Raw genomic sequence first — 20,406 nt, forward strand, 5'->3', positions numbered from 1 at the left:
CTTGCCAACTTGAAAACTCACTGCTGTATATTGACTAGGAATCAATCTCACAACAACTGGTGATTATTTTTAAGAACTCCTGGAGGAGGGGTGAGATCCCAGAGGACTAGAGAAGGGCAAACATTGTATCGTTGAAAAGAAGAACAAAGAGAACCCATTGAATTACAGATTTCAATACCAAGAAAGATACTGGAACAAATTATTCAACAATCAATTTGTAAGCACGTAGAGGATAATAAGGTGATAAGTAATAGCCAACATGAATTTGTCAAGAACAAATCATGCCAGAATAACCTAACTTCCTTCTTTAACAGGGTTACTGGCTTAATGGACAGAAGGGAAGCAGTAGATAGGATATCTTAGATTTTTTGTTAGTAATCCCTTTGACACAGTTCCATGTGACGTTCTCAAAAGCAAACTAGGGAAATGTGTTCTCGATGAAATTACTGTAAGGTGGGTGCACAACTGGTTGACAAAACATATTCAGTGGTTCACCGTCAAACTGGAAGGATGCATCTTCAGGAATGGAGTCCCATAGGTGTCTTCACTAGTCAATATTTTCATTAGTAACTAGAATAATGGAGTACTTATAAAATTTGTGAACAATACCAAGATGGGATTGGTTGAAAGCACTTTAGGGGACAAGATTAGAATTCAAACCGACCTTGATAAATAGGAGAATTGGTCTGAAATCAACAAGATGTAATTCCATAAAGACAAGTGAAAAATACTACACTTAGGAAGGAAAAATCAAATGCACAAGTACAAAATGGGGAATAACTGGGTAGGCAGTAGCACTGCTGAAAATGATCTGGGGGTATGGTGGTCACAAATTGAATGTGAGTCAACAACATGATGCAGTTGTGAAAAACCAAATATTACTGTGGGATGTATTAACAGGACCATCACATGTAAAACACTGGAGTTAACTATTCCACTCTACTTCACACTGGCGAGACCTCCTAGTCTGGAGTGAACTGGAGTGTTGTGTCCACTTCTGGGTGCTACACTTTAGGAAAGATGTGGACAAATTGGAAAGAGTCCAGAGGAGAGCAACAAAAATGATCAAAAGTTTAGAAACCTGACCTTTGAGAAAAGGTTAAAAAAACTGGGCATGTTTAATCTTGAGAAAAGAAGACTGAAGGTGGACCTGATAACAGTCATGAAATATATTAACGGCTGTTATAACAAAGAGGATGATCAATTGTTTTCCATGCCCACTGAAGGTAGGTACAAGAAGTAATTGACTTAATCTGCAGCAAGGGAGATTTAGGTTATATATTAGCAAACACTTTCTAACTCTAAGGATAGTTAAGTATTGGAGTAGGTTACCTCAGGAGGTGTGGAATCCCTGTCATCAGAAGCTTTTAAGAACAGGTTAAACAAACACCTCTTAGGGATGATCTAGGTATACTAAATCCTGGGGGTTTCAGCGTGGGGATTGGACAGGGGTTCCCAAACTGTGCCGCAGCCTGAAGGTGGGACACAACACAGTCCCGGGTGGTCTGCCAATGCAACTGCATTCTCCAGTCAAGCTCTTAGTAAATCTTTAACTCTACGTGACTTGTGTAATCTAAGTAAAGGCTAGATAAATGTAATGTTTTGAGCTATATATGTTGGACAGTGTCTAGAAAAAAAATTATTTATTTAAAAAACAAACAAGATGCAATATGTCAAGTTTAATTTTCATGAGTACAACAGTGCATTGCAAGGTAACCTAGCAATGTACACACAGTCTGTCATTTACAACTGTAAAAAATGGCAAGCAGTATTTCAATCTGACATGGATCAATATATTTGTCAAAAATGAGAAGGGTGCACTGGTGGAGAAGATAATGAAAGTTCTGGGCCATCTACAGCACAGAAATTTATTTATACAGCACAGAAATTCAGATTTTATACACACAAAAATTGAAAACACAATATAGTCTTCAAAGTTGGACTACTATTTTGTTTTAAAATCAACAAATAACATAATGTGTTTTTTTAACAATTTTGTTACTGTTGTGTTGCTTATTGCTCAGTTTTATACAAAACTGTAAAAGCAATGAGGAGCCCTTATGGCACCTTAGAGACTAACAAATTTATTTGGGCATAAGCTTTCGTGGGCTAGAACCCACTTCATCAGATGCACGGAGTGGAAAATACAGGAGCAGGTATAAATACATGAAAAGATGGGAGTTGCCTTACCAAGTGTGAGGTCAGTCTAACAAGACAATTCAATTAACAGTAGGATACCAAGGGAGAGGAAAAAAACTTTTGTAGTGGTAATGAGAGTGGCCCATTTCAAACAGTTGACAAAAAGGTGCGAGTAACAGTAGGGGGAAATTAGGTTTAGGTTTGGTAATGACCCAACCACTTCCAGTCTTTATTCAGGCCTAATTTGATGGTGTCCAGTTTGCAAATTAATTCCAATTCAGCAGTTTCACATTGGAGTCTGTTTTTGAAGGTTTTTTGTTGAAGAATTGCCACTTTTAGATCTGTTATTGAGTGACCAGGGAGATTGAAGTGTTCTTCTTCGGGTTTTTGAATGTTATAATTCCTGGTGTCAGATTTGTGTCCATTTATTCTTTTGCATAGAGACTGTCCGGTTTGGCCTATGTACATAGCAGAGGGGCATTGCTGGCACATGATGACACATGATGACATATAGTACATTGTCTCGTTAGACTGACCTCACACTTGGTAAGGCAACTCCCATCTTTTCATGTATTTGTACCTCCTCCTGTATTTTCCACTCCATGCATCTGATGAAGTGGGTTTTAGCACTTTTACATTAAAATGAAAAGGACACATAGTTTATTTACAGTGTTATGGTTTGTGTATGTAATAATAAAAATGAACAATTTTCCTCAAGAAGTGTGAATAGTTGTGCCTATTGCAGCTACACAGCTGGTCCTCAGCGAAAAAAGTTTGGGAACCCCTGGACTAGACGATCTTTCAGGGTCCCTTCCAACCTTATGTTTCTATGATTCTAAATTGCAATTAAATTTACTATCCGTGGGGGGAGGTGGAGGAGGAATGTAAACTGTGTCACAGCCATAGAAATTGTATCTGTGAATTTTACAGGAGATAAACTCCGAAACTGGGCCCCTAGGTATCCATGGATACACAGAGGTTGGAGCTTGGTCAGGATGCCAGATCACTGTGGCAAAACCAGCAGGTTTGACAGCTAGTACAGGAAGCACTTAGATGTCAATGGGCACTATAGAACACCCTAGTACTATATAAGCTCCACAGGAAAATTGAGCCACTAGATTTCAGATAAATCAAAAAAGGCTTTGAGTTACCTTTCTGTGCAATTTATTGCAAAACTTGCATGCAGCTGGCTCTGTAAAAGCAGATTTGGAAAATGGAGTGCATCAACTGCATTGTGTTACCCGCTGAAACTTAGTATTAATTGGAATGATTTTTAGGACCTCATCTTGCAGTGCGCTGAATGTACTCAACTCTCACTGAAATCAGGATCCTATGGACTTCCAAAGGGTGGTCCTATGTGACTGCAGTTTGATAGGGACAAGTACAAAAAAGTGGAAGGAGAAAGGCGTAATGAGTATGGTATCTGGTTCACAGAAGCAAATAGTCACATTTAGGATCAATTCTCTAATTTACTAATACTAAGTGACAGAAAACTTGCAAAGGTGAACAACACAGCATGGCATGGGAAGATCCCTATGCCAAGGTAGAGAGACAATGTTTGCATCTTGTGGGTAGAAGGTGCAGATAAAGTTTTAGAAGAGGTATTTGAAAAGGAAACTCTCTTGTCAGGAGACCCATTGAAAAATTAACCCCAGCAGCAAACCAATATGGATTTATTTAAGAATTGTTTGGTTTTCCATTGTATACAAATGTAACCACACACCTCCTGGGTCTGGTGTTCTGTCTCATCTAGTGCACCGAGACCACTTGAGAAAGAGAGAGAGAGAAAGAGAGAGAGAGAGATTAATGAGTCTGCTCTACAGCCTTAGCTAACAGCCATATGACTTTCAGCTCATGCAGTAGAGGCTCATGCCCTAAGCTCCAGGTTCAATTCCACCCGCCAAGAACTGGGGCCTGTTGGCGTTACACAAACACACAGCATTACATTCAGTGATGCAGAGTCAGGGAAACTGTCCCCACGATGGAGTGGCCAGGTTGGCTCAAGGGCTCTCTGTTCTCCCTGGTGGGAAGAAAATGATCAGGAAGAGTGGCCCTCTCCTTTCTGCCCTTCCTCCCCATCCCCAGACTTCCTTCTGGAACAGAGGAGAGACAATGGCTCTCTCTGTCCTCACCACCCACAAAGAGAAGGAGGAAAACTTTCAACCCTTCCATCCCACCCCCAAAAGCAGATGAAAGGAAATTAGTCTCTGTCATGCCCTAGAGATGGGAGGGAAAGTCCTGCTGTCCTTCCTGCAGCAGGGTGTGAGGGAATAGCCATACATAGGGTGTGTATAGAGCAGACCAATACAGTCTGAATAACAAATCCTCAGCAGAGAGAACTGTCCATGATCCATCCAGGGATGTCAACAACAGGCAAAACTAGTTCTTTCAGTTCCAGATAAGGAATCTGAGGGGATCACAGCTTGCTACAGGCAGAGACCTCATGAGTAAAAAGAGGCAACATTCACCCCGTAAGTTATTTGCCAAGGATGGCCTACTCAGCCCCTGGCGATGAGAGCTCCTAACTCAATGCTTGCTCCTGGCATAACTTGCTTTTCATCCCACACCACTCATGGAGTGAGGCACCAAGGAATTTTCATTCCCCATTTCCTTCTGATTTCTACTTTTCTCCTCTGTGGCTGAGCCAGAAGGATCACCAGGAAAATGTCAGTACGTTTCCGCTCATCCCTGAGCCATTCCTTTCTGGAGAAAGGAAATCCAGACAGTGGAGGGGGATGTCACTTCTGGGGTGCTGAGAAGTCTGTAGGCTACTGTCATAAATATAAAGGGAAGGGTAAACCCCTTTGAAATCCCTCCTGGCCAGGGGAAAGCTCCTCTCACCTGTAAAGGGTTAAGAAGCTAAAGGTAACCTCGCTGGCACCTGACCAAAATGACCAATGAGGAGACAAGATACTTTCAAAAGCTGGGAGGAGGGAGAGAAACAAAGGGGTTTGTGTGTCTGTCGGTAGTCGTCTTGGCCAGGGGCAGAACAGGAATGGAGTCTTAGAACTTTTAGTAAGTAATCTAGCTAGGTATGTGTTAGATTATGATTTCTTTAAATGGCTGAGAAAAGAATTGTGCTGAATAGAATAACTATTTCTGTCTGTGTATCTTTTTTGTAACTTAAGGTTTTGCCTAGAGGGGTTCTCTATGTTTTTGAATCTAATTACCCTGTAAGATATCTACCATCCTGATTTTACAGGGGGGATTTCTTTATTTCTATTTACTTCTATTTTTTATTAAAAGTCTTCTTGTAAAACACTGAATGCTTTTTCATTGTTCTCAGATCCAAGGGTTTGGGTCTGTGGTCACCTATGCAAATTGGTGAGGCTTTTTATCCAACATTTCCCAGGAAAGGGGGAGTGCAAGTGTTGGGAGGATTGTTCATTGTTCTTAAGATCCAAGGGTCTGGGTCTGTAGTCACCTAGGCAAATTGGTGAGGCTTTTTACCAAACCTTGTCCAGGAAGTGGGGTGCAAGGTTTTGGGAAGTATTTTGGGGGGAAGGACGCGTCCAAACAGCTCTTCCCCAGTAACCAGTATTAGTTTGGTGGTGGTAGCGGCCATTCCAAGGATAACGGGGGTAATATTTTGTACCTTGGGGAAGTTTTGACCTAAGCTGGTAAAGATAAGCTTAGGAGGTTTTTCATGCAGGTCCCCACATCTGTACCCTAGAGTTCAGAGTGGGGGAGGAACCTTGACAGCTACATTTGGGAGAGGAGGAAACACTCGTCCCTCCCTTTCATTCCTCTTAGGTAACTCACCTCCCACCACCTCCATTCCCCCTGGGCTTAAGGCACCAGTCTCTGCTCTCCTCTCAGCAGCAGCTGCCTTGTCTCAACAGGCATAGAAGGGACAGGGCAAGGAGGCTTCTTTCATCCTAGCATGAGGAATCCTAGACTTCTATGACCACCATGAAAAAATTACTTTCTTACTCTTCATGTACTACTAGAGTCCTTTGGGGAGTTACAAGGTGCCCAATGTGCATCTGTACAAGTGAAAAGTAGGGAGACAACAGTCACCAGCAGCAGAAGATACGTGGACTCCCACTTCATTTGGCCCCAACTCAGACCCTAAATGTCCCATGGCTTCCTCTGAGCCTAGAGTTCGGCACCGTCCCCAAGTCATCTGCCTCCTGCCTGCCCTGCTCCCACGGGGCCCATACCTTACTTACTGCTCTCACTTCCAAATTTGACATCCTATAGACTTCTTACCATCCCCAGGAGCTGCTATGGACCAGCTCCACTACACTCAGGGTTCCCTCTGACCAAAACATTCCAAAGGATGGACATTCATAACTAAAGTCACCAATAAACTCTGTCCCTGTGGAGAAGCCCTGAGAAAAATCAGAAACTCTGAGTCCAATTTATTCATCCCTAAGAGTTTAATCTTATTGGTAGACAAAAAAAACTAAAATGCCTTATTCTTAATTGTACACCATTAATGCTAGCTATAGTCTTTTTTATGGCCACACAGAATCCACAGAAAATGAAACACTTCACAAATTCCTGATTAGACAATAGCTTACTGAAGCCAGTCTTCATTAAAATTCTATGTACACATGTATCATTAAACACATAGCCCTCATGTCCAAAGTCCCAGTATCAGATCATGAAATTGTAACACTTAATTATGCTCCGGACAAAAACACAGTGGGGCAACAAAACATCAGGGACATACTGTATGCATGAAACCAATTGCAAAACTAATGCTTTGTGATGCACATTTTTGAGACTCCACCCCTAATCTGTACAAATACACCAAACGCCACAGGCTGCACACTTCTTAAAGCCTTTGTGAACAAACATGTTGAAGGCAAGAAGAAGGCATGCTCAGTGCATGGTCCCTGCATTGCACCCATAGCTGCGGACCTCTTAAAGCCCTTAGGAAAAGGCCCTTGATTCAAACCAACCCACCATACCACCTGTATGAAAGATAGTACGATAGCAAGGTGGGAGGCTGGGGGTACCACTAAAGGGCCATAGGTAACATTGTTCAGGTAACTTAGCTGTGCATGTCGATACTTTCAAGTGTTTCTGTTTCTTTTTAAGTTCAATTTTACCTCTGAATTTCCCAGATTTCTAATGTTTTGTTGATAACTACAATGTTCTTGTAAGGCGTTTTCTTTTATATCACTGATATGAACTGCCACCCTTACCTCCAGGTTAGCCAAATTTTTGCCTGGGAATGATAACATTGGTAGCACAGTGTGGCCTATATTTCAGCTATAAGAACAATAACAAGTACGAAAACAAAGTAGCTTTGGGTTAGATGAGACAATTATTTCATTTTTCCATAGTGAGGTCCCTTCCCGCCCTTCACTCCTATGATTGTTACAATTTGTCACTTTTATGGGCTTTCAGAATTGTAGCCTGTCCCCTGAGATGTGGCTCAAGTCTCTGCCCGGGTTGGTTGCTCTTTGGAGTGGCTTCTCCCCTCTCTTCATAGGGGTTGGGTCCCCAGTTATATTTTGTGATGCCTGATGCCTCCTCCCTGAGCCAGAGACACAAAGAAGGCTATCCCTTGGGAAAGTGACTACTACTTCTACTACAGCTGGCAAGGAGTAATAAACCCAGGACACAAGAAACAATAAAGTGCATCAACACAAACCCCAGCAAAGGAATGACACACCCCAAAATAACAATATAACCAAGGAGGAGCAGGAAAATAAGATCTGGGAGGGAAAAGTTTGGAGTTAACTAGTAAGTACCAACACACCAACGAATTTCCCTTCTCCCAGTACTCACCACTCTTCCCACCTGGGCTACAGGCGCCAACTTTCCAATGGCCAGGGGATGCTCACGGCTCAACCCCTGGCTCTGCCACAGGCCCTGCCCCCACTCTACCTCTTCCTGCCCCCTCCCCTGAGCCTACCGTGCCCTTGCTCCTCTCCCTCCCCCAAAGGCCTCCTGCATGCCATGAAACAGCTGATCAGGAGGTGCAGAGAGGAAGGTGCTGATCGGCCGGTCTGCTGGTGGGTGGGAGGCTCCGGGAGCAGGGTGGGGGGAACTGATGAGGGGCTGATGATGTATTACTGTGGCTCTTTGGCAATGTACATTGGTAAATCCAGACTCAGGTTGGCCACTCCTGCCCTAGAGGCTCAGCCTGGCACTCCAGAAGCTGGCAAACTCCAAGTGGAGGTTTACAGGATTTTAATGTTAAGGGTAATGAGTGCATTCCCCCACACCCATTCTGTTTTCCAGTAATACCTACATTCCATGCTGATGGTTTCCATGTCACTCGTTTTGATGCTATGTCTTACATTGGAATGGGGAAAAGCAGCCTATGGAATTATTTAGCATGGCTGTCATCTTCAATAATATGGAATTGCCGCTATCTGCAACTACAAATCCTAGCATGCAGTGATCCCACTATGTCTGTTCTGTTTTATGTAGATTAGGTGTGGCTCTCAGGCAATTAACTAACGTGACCTTCAGATGGGCAAAGTTTATGCATTTACATTCTTGACTCAATGAAGATTTAGATTTGACAAAAGGATTCAACATAAAGAAAGTATCTAGGAGCTTCAGAGCAAGTGACAGGGGTATTAAAATCCAGCTAAAGCATAAACATACAAGGCAAGTGTCACAAAATGAAATTACTTTACCTTTATTGTAGTTTATTGTCTGCATATTGACCATGAAAGTAAACTGCTCTCTGTAGCATGTTCAATTTATGTCATGAAACTTCTCTAAATCAAATTTAAAATGTTTTGAGATTTCTCAGGAGTACAAATAAGAAATAAATAGCAAAGCAGCATTTCTTTGAAGTGTCTAGTCACCAGCCATCATCAGATCTGACAGACAGAACAATGTGTTTAGAAACCATATTGAATATGAACGGTTTCCTCCTCTTATTTAGCTATGCACTGAAATATTTATCTGATGTCCTTTAGCTTTTCTTTACACACAAAAATACACTGTTATACTTTTATTGCAAATAGAGTGTATATATTCATCATCTATAATATAGACCATATTGACTACAGTATATTGTGTTCCAGAGTAGCAGCCGTGTTAGTCTGTATTCGCAAAAAGAAAAGGAGGACTTGTGGCACCTTAGGGACTAACAAATTTATTTGAGCATAAGCTTTCGTGAGCTACAGCTCACTTCATCGGATGCATGCAGTGGAAAATACAGTGGGGAGACAAAGTAAAACTATTTCCCCACATTTATTTCCCCACACACACACACACACACTGTTCCTCACACGTTCTTGTCAACTGCTGGAAGTGGCCCACCTTGATTATCACTACAAAAGGCTTTTATTTTTCTCTCCTGCTAGTAACAACTCACCTTACCTGATCACTCTTGTTACAGTATGTATGGTAACACCCATTGTTTCATGTTCTCTGTGTATATAAATCTCCCCACTGTATTTTCCACTTCATGCAACCGATGAAGTGAGCTGTTGCTCACGAAAGCTTATGCTCAAATAAATTTGTTAGTGCCTAAGGTGCCACAAGTCCTCCTTTTCTTTTTGAGTATAGTGTGTGAATCTTATACTTCAAATAGATTCATATTTCATGGCAACATAGTTTTTTATGCTTTATACATATACATGGTATGCAAAACTATTAACATTTAGGTATGCATAGCTAATACAGGACAAAATTCTGCTCTGATTTACACATTTATATATCTAAAATAACTGGTGACTTCCATAGTTACTAGATATCCACAGGTGTAACTGAATTAGCTTCAAACAGTCTTATATATTTGTATTTTGCTAGTTTTTAAGGGCTGCAATCAGAACTCAGTACTACATAGTGGAAGATACTATACAAATACTAATCAAAAAGTTCCTGTCCTTCTATCTGAATCTTCAGTCTATTTCTAGTCTAGCTTCACCTGGATCCTGTTTTGCCTTTGTCTGCTAGATTAAAGAGGTATCTGCTTTCTGAAATCTTCTCCCTGTATAGGCCCTTATAGACCATGAACAAGTCACTTAATCTTCTTTTGGACAAACTAAATTGACTGAACTTCTCTAGTCTCCCTGTAAGGCAGGTTTTCCAGATTCAAATAATTCTCATTGCTCTTTCCTGAACCCTTTCCAGTTTATCAACATCCTTTTAAAAGTGTGGACACCAGAACTGGTCATGGTATTTCAGTAATGGTCTCACCAATGTAGGGTTGCCAGGCATCCGGTTTTCAACTAGAACGCCCAGTCGAAAAGGGACCCTGGCAGCTCCAGTGGGCACTGCCAACTGGACTGTTAAAAGTCTGGTTGGCGGCACAGCGGGGGCCTGGGCTAAGGCAGGATCCCTGCCTTCCCTAGCTCTGTGCAGCTCCTGGAAGTGGTGATCAGGTCCTTGCAGCCCCTAGGCACATGGGCAGCCAGGGAGGCTCCATGCAGTGCTGGCTCCGCAGCTCCCATTGGCTGGGAACCGCGACCAATGGGAGCTGCAGGAGCGGTGCCTGCGGGCAAGAGGGCAGCATGCGGAGCCTCCTTGGCCACCCATGTGCCTAGTGGTAAGGGCCTCTGGGACCTCACACCCTGAACCCCATCCCACACCCAAACTCCCTCCTGGAGCCTGCACCCCTCACTCCCACAACCTCCTGCCCCAGCCCTGAGCCCCCTCTTGTACCCCAAACCCATCATCCCCTGCCCCAGCCCAGAGCCCACTCCCCCACCTGGAGCCCTTACATTCACACACACCTCAACCATTGCCCCAGCCCAGAATCCCCTCCTGCACCCCAAACCCCTCATCCCCATTCCCACCCCAGAGCCTTCACCCCCAGCTGGCACCCTCACCTCCCTCCCATACTCCAACCCCTGCCCCAGCCCGGAGCCCTCTCCTGCACCCTGAACAACTTATTTCTGGCCCCACCTGGAGCCTGCATCCCCACCCCCAGAGCCCTCACCCCCTCCCACACCCCAGCCCCCGGCCCCAGCCTGGTGAAAGTGAGTGAGGGGGGGAGAGCGAGCTACAGAGGGAGGAGAGATGAAACGAGCAGGGGTGGGTCCTTGGAGAAGGGGTGGGACATCAGGGAAGAGGTGGTGCCCGGTGTTCGGTTTTGTGCGATTAGAAAGTTGGCAACCCTATACCAATGCCATACATATAATGATAATACCACCTCCCTACTCTGGCTTGATATTTCCCTGCTTGTACATGGAAGCCTTGTGGTAGTTCTTTTTGCCACCGTATTAAACTGGGAGCTCATGGTCAGTTGGTTATCCACCATGCCCCCTAAATCCTTTTGTGAGTCACTGCTTTCCAAAATACCTTACCCTCTCCTGTAAGTACAACCTATTTCTTTGGTACAAGATACATGACCTTGTGCTTTGCTGCATTAAAACACATGTTGTTCAAGGGAGCCCATCTTCCCATGTAATTCAGATCACTTTGTAGTCCTGACCTTTCTTTATCATTATTTACTACTCCACTAGTTTTGTGTCATCTGCAAACTTCACCAGCATTGAATTTGTTTTCTTCCAGATCCCTGCTAGATATAGAATGGAATGGGCAAAGAACAGATCCCTGGGGCCCCAGTAGAAACACTTCCATTGGATGATGATTGCTCATTTACTATTATTTTATTAGATCTGTCAGTTAGCCAATTTTAATCCATTTAATATGGGCTGAATTGATTTTGTATAGTGCTAATTTTTAAATCGGAATGTCATGCAGTGTTAAAGTCAGATGCCTTACAGCGCTCCAAGCATATTATGTTAACAGTTATCTTTATCAGCCTGATTTGTAATGTTCTCAACAAATGATCTCGGGTTTGGCAGAGAACTACCTCGCACTCATTTGCCTGCATATACATCAAAAGCAAGCAATCCTGCAAAACTTCAGCAAGTAACAAACTGTATTAAACTGTTCAAATAGTCATCCCCTTGCAAATAGATTTACGTCATCCCCTTGCAATTGTCCTGCAAACAAAAGGCCTTCACTTCGGCCTGCTATTTGGTTACTCCCATAACATCTGAGACAGCTAACTTCTTTCTTTAGCCATTTAAAGCAGATGGATTGTATTCGCACACACAGCTTTCTAATGAATCGGGCCAACTACAATTGCATATTATATTATATAATAACCATTTGTAAAGAACTGGTCATTGAACCCGTTGAAGTCATCACTTTCTTTCTTTGTGCAGCTAGTTTTTATTAAAACAACAAGGAGTCCGGTGGCACCTTAAAGACTAATGGATTTATTTGAGAATAAGCTTTCGTGGGTAAAACCCCCACTTCTTCAGACGCATGGAGTGAAAAAAAAAAGTGAAGTGGGGTTTTTACCGAAGAAAGCTTATGCTCACATAAATCTGTTGGTCTTTAAGGTGCCACTGAATTCCTTGTTGTTTTTGTGGATACAGACTAACACGGCTACCCCCTGATACTAGTTTTTATTGTGCATTTACTGCCATCCAGTGCTTATGTGGGATATTGCACTTACACTTTCATGTGAAGAACTAACCCAATGCAAGGTGATTTGGCTCCTTAACAAATAGGTGGACCTCCTTTGTAAAAGAACTGCTCCAGGTGTTCTAGGTAACAGTCCAGAGCCTTGCCATAACCCTGCAAAGCTGGAGAACCTTGAGATATATTGTATGATATTGTTATAGTAAGGGCTGGGGGCTCAAATAGTCATCCTGATTTCAGGTGCCTCAGTTCTTTAGTGCCCAGCTTCAGGCACCTTAACCCCAGAGCTTAATTTGCGCCGGGGTCAGCCCCAGCACCTCTAGGTTTGGCAGTTCAGAGCCCCAGCACCTCTGGGCTCCTGGCCAGCAGCAGTTTCTCGCTGGCCACCCAGCTCTGAAGGCAGAGCCGCCGCCAGCAGCAGCGCAGAAGTAAGGGTAGCAGTACACCACACCATGCCACCCTTCTTCTGTGCTGCTTCCGGCAGTAGCGCTGCCTGCAGAACTGGGCAGCTGGCCAGCAGCCGCCGCTCTCCAGCTACCCAGCCAGTGTTTAATTTGTGCCAGAGCTTGCGAGGACTGAGCCCCAGGACCTCTTTCATTACAGCAACTCCCTCTTTCCTCTCGGAGCCAGGATAGGGGTTGGAAGTCCAGGTTCCCAGACGCTTTGGTCTGCGGAGCCCTACTGCCAGACTTGTTGCTGCTGCCTGTACTTTCCTTGGCTTAGGTTGTCCTTTCTCCCTAAGCAGTTCTTTTTTCACTCCCCCGTCTCTGCTTCTTCTCCCCCCCTCTCCACTTTTCTTGTCTCCAACTCTTCCCCCCCAACCTCCCCACTCTTTCCCCCCTCTCTCCGCTGAAAGTATTTACTGTCTTTGATGATATGGTTGCCAGGCAATGCTGATTAGGACGTGGGAAGCAGTTTTGAGAAAAAGCAGTAAATTAGCAAAAGAAGGATCGGGCCCAAAGATTGAAAAGCTAGTGTCCACATGAAGCAATCTTGTTTAAAGCCATGGTCCCTCCTAAATAAGATTTTAAAAGAGGGTAAAAAGGAAAAAGGGAAAGTGAATGAAGACAGGCCCCTTCAAGGGTCCAGTCAAAGCTCTTGATCCCTGGTGGGTGGAAATTTGGAGACAGCTTTTAAGCCTTGTCCACCCTAGAATTTTTGTTGAGGCTGGCTGAGCACGCAGGAAAAATCCTGAGTGCCCTGCTACTGCAGCCAGTTGCCTCCCTATAGGGAAGCCAATGCCCCCAACTCCCCCCAGCAGTGACACATTTGGACACCGATGGTGGGGTGGTTCATGGTTTATGTGGAGTTTGAAGGAGGGGAGTTCAGACGGAATTTGTTGTTAGGTACAGGTGCCACTTACTCCTTGATGAGTACCCAGAATGAGAACTTGTTTGACCCTCCAGCTGGAGTTAAGACCTTATAGGGGTTTAATGAGATAAAGAATGTTGTTCCCTTTTGCAGAAATATTTTGTATTAGGTGTGGAAGAGGAGAAATAAAGAGAAATTTGGCTTACTTAATTTGGGGGGAGAAGGAATTTGGGGAATTGATGTTTTAAGAGAATGAAGAGTGTTAGCTGATTTTGCTAACAGGGTTCTATGGAAAATGCCTCCTGGTATATCTAGGAACCAGTGGAAATTTTAGCAAGCTACCTGATAGCGGTCCTTAAGGCATCTGAAGAATTAGAGTGGCCGTCGTGGACTCCAGAAATGTTGGCAATTGCAGAGAAACACTGGGAGGTGTGGGCCAAGAATAAAACAGAATGTGGCAAAATTGAATCCTAGTTACAGACCCCCATCCCCAAGCCCAGAAGCAGTACAGGTATCCAAGGGAGGCAGAAGCCAGCCTGAAACAACTGATGGACTTTTAAAGCCAAGGGATTTTAGTGAAATACTCAAGCCCCAAGGCCAGTCCTTGAAAGTGATGGCAAGAACTGGAGGCTGATAGTTAATTTCCCCCCCTTGATTGGGTAACATCCCCGATAGCCCCCATAGTAGCTAAGTATTAGGGGGTGATGGCCTCCATTGTGGGGTGGGAGGAACACAGTGGTTTTAGTCTTGGATTTGGCCAATGCTTTCTTTGCTATCCTTTGACATCGGGTCAGCTATTACAAATTTGCCATTAGCTTTCAAGGGAAGCAGTTGTGTTTTGCCAGGGTCCCCCTGTAATCAGGATGTGGCATGGGATGCCTGAAAGAGACAGTGTGATTTTTTTATATGGATGACATCCTGATTTGCACTCAGACCAGACCAGCAAGGAACTAAGCAGGGAGGTGCCTAAGACTGCAGAGGTGCTGAACTAGCTGCTCAATACCCATCAATGGCTGAGCGCAATGAGTGAGGGTTGGTATTGTGTATTACTGTGCAGAACTCAAAGTTGGCATTTCAGTGGGTGGAGGTCAGAGGGTAGGGATCAAGTACTTACATGTGATCCTGGGAATATAAATGAAGTACTTAGCAGCTATTTTTGCTTCTAAAGATACTCAAAATCCCTCCTGGAGGTTGAGGCAGGGTGGTCTAGTGATTAGAGATAGGACTCGGGAGACCAGGCTCAGTTCCCTGCTCTGCCACAGACTTCTTGTGCAACCTTGGGCAAGTCACTTACTAACTCTTTGCCTCAATATCCCACTTGTAATTAACACTTCCTTACCTCTGGGGGTGTTGTGAGGATAAATACATTTAAGACTTGAGGCACCAGAATTCTACAGTAATGAAGGCCCGTATAACTACCTCAGATAGAGAGAATAACCAGCCCTTAGGTAAGTATGTTCAGCAGAAGGACTTGTCCGATCTGGAAAGTACAGACAATAAGCCCTTCCCTGCACCTAGCCATTGCATTGAGTCACAAAGTGTTCACAAGCCAGTCCAGCTGCATGTCAGACCCAAAGTGTGCATTGTGAGTTGTATGTTTAAAGCAGCATTTAGCATTTACCTCAGTTAACACTCAACCATTTTTAAAACTCCCTATCATATACTGCTAACACCAAAAATGTCACTCTCAAAATGCCCAGATAAGGAATGCAGTCAATTCCTCTTCTATGTAATAGCTCAGCATTTCTCAAACTGGGGGTCCCAACCCAAAAGGGGGTCATGAGATCACAAAAAGTATTGCCGGGAGCAGGGGAGCTCAGAGGGAGGAGGGAACAGCGGCTGCCGCTCTCTGGCCACCTCGCTCTGAAGGCAGCTCTGCCACCAGCAGCAGCACAGAAGGAAGGGTGGCAAAACCATGAGTATGCTCTTATGAGTACGTACAGTAATTTGCTATCACTTTTGGAGGGGGTTGTCACAGCCTGAAATATTTTAATATTTTCAAAGGGGGGGGGCAGCAAAAAAGTTTGAGAACCCCTGTAATAGCGGATTGTTCATCATCAATAAGGCAATGATTTTGTCATGCAAATTTTTAGTCAATTTCATGGCAGAGGTGCTGAGAAAAACCCGGTAGTCAGGAAAAGTTCACAACTAAGGGTGTGGGGTCTGGTATAGCAAGCCAACCCCAGCAAAGAAGCGAAGCCCCAAGGGTGGGGCTGGAGCACGAGCCCATCCCTCACTCAATCTTCAGTGGCAGATTCTGTCCCATGGGGCTGGGCCTGGCTACCTGCTCTAAGCATTGCAACCCCATGAATTAGGTCACAGCACCACTTAGGGCTGCATGTCTGCCCCTGTCTATGCCAAACCTGCCAATGCCCGGAGCTGGGCCCACAGGACCCGGCCCAGTGGGGAGGGGGTGTCACAGACTCTATTAATATTCATAATTGCTGTGAACACTGTGACCTTCACACCAAAATCATAGCCTTGACCCCCAACAGTGTTAACACTGCTTCTTTTAGACTTCTGTCCCATGGGAAATTCTGATATTTCTGCAGGTGGGTTTGTCCCGAGGACTCTGGCAGAGTGGAACAGCCAGGAAATGGTTAAGGGGTGGCCTGTCACATGATTCATCAGGACTTTAAAGGTAGGGGTATGTCCATTTCCAGGTCAGAGAGATGCAGCAGGAAGGCCCTGTTGTCACTTTTGTTTTGTGTTATCTTGTGAGGTTTTATGTTTAATCATAAACCATGCCCTGAGGAAGGACTCTGAAAAAGAGACTTGGCTGTGGCACTGAATTCTTCCTGGGCTAGTGAGGGAGCCCATGAGTTTACACATGGTGGAGAACACAGGCAAACTGCCACAGCCCAAAACCGGATCCTGAAGCCCTACAAGAATAACAGCAGCTGAGGCAGCTTTTGGCACAGGGACAGCAACAGCAGTACCAACAGCTCCAGCAAGAACAGCTGCAAGTTCAGCAACCGCAGATTAAACAGCAACAGGAAAGCCCGCAGCAGTTACTGCTCCAACTACTGGCTCAGGATGGCTAGGATTCACCGGTGGATGTAATGTGGTGGCTATCCATATATAGGGGAGCATTTCTCATTAAGATGGGGCCAGAGGGTGACCCCAAAGCCTTCCTAGAGACCTTTGAACAGGTGACAGATGCCCAGGAGTTATGGGCCCTCAAGATTGCTCCTTAACTGACAAGTGAGTCCCAGGCTGTTTATTGTGCTATGGCTGGGGCCTTGGCAAAGAGCAATGGGCTGCTGAAAGCAGCCATCTTGGACTGCTTGGCTCTCAGCGAGGAGGAATATCATGACTGTTTCAGACGAAACTTGTCCCTAATGCTGAGCCTCAAGCAGAGGTTCAATGGTTATGGGATTTCTGCTCTCACTAGTTATGGACAGAGATCCTATCCCCTGAAATTGTGGAGGTGGTAGTCCGAAGAAATTTTGTCAGATCCTACTAAGGGGCTCAGAAGTGGGTCTGTCACCACCGAGTAACCACCAGGAGAACTTTCTGGAGGTACTACTGGATTGGGGGACTACTGAGGCTTTTGAAACCAGTCCCTCTATGAAAGTGAGGCCAGTAGTGGCTGGGACTATGAGAGGGTGGCCAGGGTTACAAGGCCTACACTGGGAAGGGTTCCACTAAGCTATGGGAAGGTAGAGACCTGTGCTAGACCCAGTATCAAGCCTATGACTGGGAACAAGGAACATGCAGTGATGGGATCGCTGGCTAAATGGACCAGGGGCTCCATAGTGGGACTGGAGTGTCCCCTTTCGCTTCTGTTGTGGGCTAGAAGTCCACAGGTATTGGGATTGTCCCAGTGTGGAGTGTGATTATACCTAAACCTGAACGTTTGAAACCCAAGTGGAGCCCCCTGATTCAAAAGCCTATGTAGTTCCAGTCATAGTAAATGGGACAGAGGTGTTAGGCCTTGTGGATTCAGGCTCAAGGCAGATATATGTGCCTGGACAGCTAACTACCTCAGAGATTCTGCACAAGAGAAAGTGATTAAATATAGGCTGCGTCCATGGAGACAGCCAGCCCTACCTATGACTATGGCTGTCCCTGGGCGGCCTTAATACAGACAGGATAGTAGCTGTAGCTAAACAGCTGCCTTCCCCAGTGGGGGCTGGGATTTGGGCTCTGTAGCCAGTCTTTTACCGGAAGCAGCTGCGGCAGGCCCAGACTCAGGCATCAACACCCAGCAGGTGAGTGAACCAGAACAGGTCTTTATCTTCCCAAACTCTTCAGTACCCAGCCCAGGCCTTGAAGGGAACATTGTCATACCAGGAAGGAGACTCTTGGGAGTCCAAGGGGCCCTGGGAAAAGAAAAAAAGCACAGTACAATGTAATCTGGACCCCAGAGCGGGGCCCCTTGAGGACCAGATCCCTCTGTGGTAGATGCCCAGACCACAGCTAGCAGATCTGGTTTTCTTCAAAGCCAGTGGGATGATGCAGTGTTCCGTAGCTCCAGGGATGGCTGGCTAGGGTATATGAAGTACTTTTATCAGCTCTTCCAGGATTGTCTCTACCCCTAATTCAAGATCAAGGGAGACAACCCAGTAAGAGTCATCCAGACACACAGACAGGAACGCTCCCAAGTTTGTCTTTTCAAAGTGTTGGGCTGGCTTCCTTTGAGGACTCAGTAACAACCAAGTGAGTAAAACGAGACAGTCACTACGCTCTTGAATGAACTCACACAGAAAAATGATAGAAGTCAAAAACACCCTATCTCCCACGGGTGAACATTTTTCACAAAACGATCACTCCATATCTGACCTCTCAGTCCTTGTCCTCAAAGAAAACCTGCTCAACACTTTCAAAAGACAAGCCTGGGAGCATAACTTCATAACTTTACTAGACAGACACAGACACACACAAGGTCTGAATAAAGACACTGGATTTATGGGTTATTACAACGATCTGTAACCTACTAACCTCCCCCCCCCCCTTTTTGTCCTATGACTGCAGAGGTGTTAATGGGCCACTTGGAATGGTCCCTTAGACTATGTATTCACCCTGACACAGGCCATTGGCCGGGAAGGAGCAGACCCGTTGGGAAGGGGCACATTTCAATATTTTTTTTGGACAAACAATTACTTAATTTAATTATTGTTTATTTTACGCCATTTCATCCTCTTTATCTATCCCCCAGTGGTTCCCAGTGAGCTCCTCCCTTTCTTATTATTCCCATAGGGCTCATGGGGACCACCTTAGTTGGCATCTCATTCCAAACGACTTCTGCAACTATTACCGAGGTGCTAGCCCCCTAGCTGAGCATTTTGCATTTCCATACACTTCTTCCCCCAAGGCAACCTGTTGAAGCTACCCCCTCCCACCCGTATCACAAGGTTCCCTGTTCATTGAGTTCACTGCAGGTTCACCTTTGCTGCCCTTTTGCGTTCCATTGCAATTGCAGATAGTTGTGCTAGTTGTTCATTGATTTATGGTTGAAGTTTTACATTTTGGCTTATTAATTACTTAGTTACCCAACGGTCCCCCAGATTCAATACACCCAACCCTGTGGTTCCAGCTGCCCATAGATCCCTTTGATGTATGTTCTGCAGCTGGGGTGTACCCGGCCCACCCACCATTCTCTGGGGTGTACCACCCATCCATGTAATGGACTGAAAGGACACACTGACCAGCTCTGGTTGCACGCACTCCCACACGGTTGCCTATAAGGAACTATTTCCAGCTCCAGGCTGTGGCCAGCTTAAATCAAGATCCTTCCCGCGTGGCATCCATATTATCTGCAAAACAGTTAAATTGTTATATTCCCAGCATTTTAGGGGAGACTTCATGGCCCATCTGGTATGTACATAACTGCAAGCTTACGGATTGTCTTTTATAGAGGTACCATTATGATTACACATGGTAATACCACACTCCAACTATGGAACCCCCCCAAACACCCCAGGAAGCCGGAGAGTTATATTTTTGGGCCCTTTGTCATAAACCACCTACCAGGATGACTGTTTCCCACTGTAATTTATTATGGCATATTTTAAGGAATACCATGCAATATTTCCTGATAAATTTGATATTTGTTTTACCGGGTTAGGATTTCCCCCTCCAATCCATACACCACATACCGACGTTGCCAAATTCCCATGGGGGGCTAATAGTACAGTTTTTCACGGGTAAATCCTTGAAATCCTTATTTGCCTCATTACCACCATTTGGGGGTGTAACAGTTCACGTGTCTCCTTCCTTTGCTACTTTATATTGCTGGATTTGGGTAGGGCTTACAATAGCAAGAATAGCAGCAATCGTTGTTTTATTCCAGGCCAGGGCATTCTTGTTTCCCCTCTGTGGGTTTACCTGTAAGATGCATGCCACAGAATTTATTTATTTTCATTTTTAATTCCCATTTTGTGCCTTTTTATTTGCGTGCAATAAACCCATTTTTGTTCTTTATTTTTTGTTTTTAATAGCAGCAAGCTGGGCTCCAACTGGTCACAGGCTAGGTAAGGAACCCTCCATTTAGGAACTGGGAATGGATGGTGTTCTACTGGAATGCGGTACAACACTTGATCCCCCCCCACTATGGGTAGACCGTGCTCTCCAGGCAGGTTATATCATGCA

The sequence above is a fragment of the Lepidochelys olivacea genome (genome assembly GCF_965140295.1).
Source record: "Lepidochelys olivacea isolate rLepOli2 genome assembly, chromosome: 1".
In the NCBI taxonomy this organism is placed as follows: Eukaryota; Metazoa; Chordata; order Testudines; family Cheloniidae; genus Lepidochelys; species Lepidochelys olivacea.